The 4,861-nt window shown below is 42.8% G+C and overlaps 1 non-coding gene across 1 annotated transcript; it reads right to left on the bottom strand.

Moving 5' to 3' along the window:
- Nucleotides 1-952: 952 nt before the first annotated feature.
- On the bottom strand, nucleotides 953-1,059 carry LOC142168509 (small nucleolar RNA R71). Its single transcript, XR_012698366.1, has one exon. It is a non-coding gene; the product is annotated as a small nucleolar RNA R71 (small nucleolar RNA).
- Nucleotides 1,060-4,861: the final 3,802 nt, after the last annotated feature.

Raw genomic sequence — 4,861 nt, 5'->3', positions numbered from 1 at the left:
TATTGCTAATTTTGTTGTCAATTTTCATTAGATAAATAAATTCTACTTATGCTCTATTAAAAATCTTGCATCTGGAAATTGTCTGAGTTTATCATTTGCATTGTTAAAAGTTGTAGTAAATAGGTTAGTTCCCTGTGGGATTCGACTCCGGACTTGAACCGGATTATATTTGCAGCGACCGCTTTGTTCTTTTTTCAAGGCATAGTTGGGAGTGATCAAATTTTGGCGCCGTTACCGGGAAATTAACGGTGTTATTTATTACAACTTTGAAGGATTGCTAGAATTCTTAGTTTAGATCAATTTCCTACGGTGTTAAAAATTTTCCATTGAAATTCTCACGTTTGAACTCTTCTGTGACTCAGGTGTATGCCTAGAAGCTCTTTGAGGATTGGTTGAACTTTTTGAAGGACTCTCAGACCCCGAGAAAGCATTCAGGGCATTGAATTGGACTACCAAGAAAAACAAACAGTTAAAACAAAAAGACCAACTCGAAAGTGAAATGGACTACGTGGACGACGTCAACATAAATAATCGGAATGATTGTGTTGACCCAAACAATGGAGTGGTGGCACCTCTTGTGCCGGAAGCTGCTCTTTATGATTGGGCACAACCAACTGCTGATAACCTAGCCACCGCCATTGTTGTTCCTCAAATACAAGCGGAGATATTTCAGATTACCAACAACATGTTGCACCTGTTGCAGAATAAGGGAATGTTCTCCGGGTCATACATAGAAGATTCACAACAACATCTGGAGAACTTCCTATCAATTTGTGTGACTCAAAGACAATCGGATGTGACTCCGGAAGCAATTAAGCTATTACTATTCCCATTCTCAGTGACTGGAGAGGCTCAAACTTAGCTGAATTCGCTCCCCATAAACTCCATTGCTACTTGGGAAGAATTAATCAAGCAATTCTTAAACAAGTTTTACCCTCCCAACAAGACTGCAAGGCAAATTGATGAGATATTGCAGTTCACGCAGAAACCGATTGAGACCTTGCAAGAAACCTGGGAGAGGTTTAAGGGTATGCTAGTGAAGTGTCCACACCATGGCATTCCAGATCAGATGTTGGGACAGAGATTCTACATGGGTTTGGCAGACAGTTTGAAGGCCAATGTAGATGCTTCAGCTGGGGCTGCATTTTTGAGCAAAACGTTCACAGAGTGCAAGATTCTTCTCGACAAGATGGCTCTAACTTCAGGCTGGATGACTAGAGGTACGACACTTACACCAATAGTGCATTTTGTTGCTCTTGACCCAAACAATTCCAATGCAGAGAACATAGCCACTCTCGTGACCCAGATGAGCTTTCTGACAAAGAAAATTGATGAGATGGGTACAAAGCAAGTGCACATTGTTGATACAACAAATGGAGGCTTGTGCACTCCTTGCATAAACTAGTCATATGTGTGCTCGTGGAGTGGAGAGAATGATAACCAGAGCTTAAGAGAAGACATGAATTATGTCAACAATTTTGGAGGTCCAAGGCAAGGTGGGCAGCAATGGGGACCAGCGCCAAACCAGCAGTACAGACCAAACCAGCCACAACATAACCCCAATCCAGGAAGTGCACGACCACAAGGCCAAGTCGTGCCTTATCAAAGGCAACAGGGCTATAATCAGCAGCACCAGCAACAGTTGTCCTACCAACCACCTCATCAACAGCAGGACAGCAACATGATAGAAATCAGGGGTATGCTGCAACAACTCATTGGGACAAATGGTAAGATGTAATAAAAGTTAGCAGCACATGATTCGGCAATCAAAGGCATTGAAACTCAACTGGGACATCTGTTTATGGCCTTGAACAATCACCCACAAGGAACATTGCCTGCAGATACAAATATTAACCCAAATGAACATAACCCAAATCAGCTAATGGTAGTGAGTCTCATGAATGGAAGAGATTTAGACAGAGAGCAAGAAGTTGCTCAATTTAGGAGAGAGACTATGCCAACTACTCCAATTACATTAGAGGCAGATGAGTCAGCAGAGCTCACCGAGGTTGTAATTGAACAAGAACAAGTTGACAAAGGTAAGGAGAAGGAAGGTGAACAATTGTTAGAGCAGGTGGTAGAAAAAGCTTCCAACAAAGAAAAGACACCAAGCAGTGGGCAGAAGTTGACTCCTGCACTATTCCCTCAGAGATTGGCAAAGCAAAAGAAAGATGATCAATACAGGAAATTCATGGAAATGCTTTGACAAATTCAATTGAATATTCCACTGATGGATGCTTTGAGGGAAATGTCAGGATATGCAAAAATGATGAAGGATCTGATGTCGCGAAAATTTGACTTCCAGGACCTGTCCACTGTAACTCTGACGCAGACCTACAGCACGATAATGACAAGACCTATGGCTCAAAAAGTGTCTGATCCAGGTAGTTTCACTATCCCATGCACTATTGGGAGTTATGCTTTTGCTAAAGCATTGTGTGACTTGGGGGCCAATATAAACTTGATGCCCTTGGCAATCTATACAAAACTGGGCATTGGTAGAGCTTGACCGACCTCAATGTTGTTGCAATTGGCTGATCGCACAGTCAAAAGACCGACAGGAATTCTTGATGATGTGCTTGTTCAAGTATGGAAGTTTGTATTCCCTGCAGACTTCGTTATTCTTGATTGTCAAGTGGATGAAGAGATACACATCATTCTGGGAAGGTCGTTCTTAGCCACTGGGAGAGCATTGATTGATTGTGAGACTGGAGAGTCGAAAATAAGGTTGAACAATGAAGAAATAATATTCAACGTTCAACAATCCATGAGTAGACCCAGCGAATTTGCAAATTTCTCGCTAGTGGAGTCCGTGGATGTGATACTGCAAGAGGAGGATGAGACCCTTAATGTCAGGGATCCGCTAGAAGCCTATTTGATGAATTTGGAAGAGATGGATGGTGAAGGGCTGGCGGAGTGGGTCATGGCTCTCTAGGGTCAAGGGTTCTGGAAAAGAGAACCTCAATTCGAGCCCCTACGCTTAGAAGAAAGAGCAACACCACCTGCAAAACCATCAATAGAGGAGCTACAACAGTTGGAGCTGAAATCGCTTCCAGCTCACCTCACGTATGCTTTCTTAGGGCCTAATTCTACTTTGCCTGTTATTATATCATCTGGTTTGCTAGCTGTGCAGGTAGAGCAACTCTTGCAGGTGTTACAAGAATGTAAGACTGCCATTGGTTGGACCATGCAGACATAAAGGGTATCAACCCAACCTTTTGTATGCACAAGATTCTCTTGGAAGAGGGGCACAAACCTTCCAGAGAGCATCAACGACGGCTGAACCCGAATATGAAAGAGGTGGTGAAGAAGGATGTGATCAAGCGGCTGTATGCGGGTGTCATCTTCCCTATCTCTGACAGCAACTAGGTCAGTCCTGCTCAGTGTGTGCCGAAAAAGGAGGAATGACGGTCGTACAAAATGAGAACAACGAGTTGATCTTGACTCGTACAGTTACGGGGTGGAGGATTTGCACGGACTATCGGAAATTGAACATAGCCACCCGGAATGACCATTTCCCCTTGCCTTTCATTGACCAAATGTTGGACATGTTAGCTGGGCGATCTCACTTCTGTTTCTTGGATGGATATTCGAGGTACAACCAGATCTCAATAGCCCCTGAAGACAGAGAGAAAACATCCTTCACTTGTCTGTATGGCATCTTTGCCTTTCGGAGAATTCCTTTTGGACTTTGCAATGCGCCGGCTACATTCCAGTGGTGCATGTTAGCCATTTTCACTGATATGGTTGAAGATATTATGGAGGTGTTTATGGATGATTTCTCTGTGGTGGGGGATTTATTCAAAGATTGTCTTCACAATTTAAGAAGAGTGCTTAAAAGATGTGTGGAGACAAATTTGGTGTTGAATTGGTAAAAGTGCCATTTTATGGTACAAGAAGGAATAGTTTTGGGGCATCGAGTGTCCAGTAAGAGAATTGAGGTCAACCATGCTAAGGTTGATGTGATTGAGAAATTGCCACCGCCCACTTCGGTCAAGGCAGTGAGAAGTTTCCTTGGGCACGTCGGGTTCTACAGGCGATTCATAAAAGATATTTCCAAGATTGCTAACCCTTTATGTAAACTTCTTGAAAAGGATCAGCCCTTTGTATTTTCTAATGATTGCAGGTTGGCATTTGAGGAGCTGAAGAGGAGACTGGTAACTGCACCCATCATTGTTGCACCCAACTGGGAGCAACCGTTCGAGCTCATGTGCGACGCTAGTGATTATGCTATAGGAGCAGTCTTGGGGCAGCGAAAAGACAAGATGATGCACCCAATTTACTATGCAAGCAGGACGCTCAACGGTGCACAGCTCAATTACACCGTAACAGAAAAGGAAATGTTGGTTGTAGTGTTTGCCTTCGACAAATTCAGGTCGTACTTAATTGGTTCAAAAGTTATTGTTTATACTGACCATGCAGCAATTAGGTACTTGATAGCAAAAAAAAAGTCAAAGCCACGCTTAATCCACTGGGTTCTTTTACTACAAGAATTCAATCTAGAAATCCGTGACAGAAAAGGGACGGACAAATAGGTGGCAGACCACCTCTCAAGGTTGGAAGGAGCTGAAAAGAAGATGGAGGTTGAAAATATAACAAAGACATTCCCGGATGAACAGTTACTCGTTGTGACAATGGAGGAGTCGCCATGGTATGCTGATATTGCTAACTATTTAGCAAGCGGTATTGTACCTTATGAGCTCTCTTCAATTCAAAAGAAAAAGTTCTTTCACGATTGTTGATATTATTATTGGGATAAACCTCTACTTTTTAGAATATGTGTAGATAACATGATCCAGATGTGTATCCCCGAGAAAGATCAACCTTCTGTTTTGCAGGCTTGCCATGTTTCACCATATGG

The sequence above is a fragment of the Nicotiana tabacum genome, chromosome 13 (assembly GCF_000715075.1).
Source record: "Nicotiana tabacum cultivar K326 chromosome 13, ASM71507v2, whole genome shotgun sequence".
Taxonomy (NCBI): Eukaryota; Viridiplantae; Streptophyta; class Magnoliopsida; order Solanales; family Solanaceae; genus Nicotiana; species Nicotiana tabacum.
Note: the sequence above shows the minus strand (reverse complement) of the source record. Positions and strands in the feature narration are given on the sequence as shown.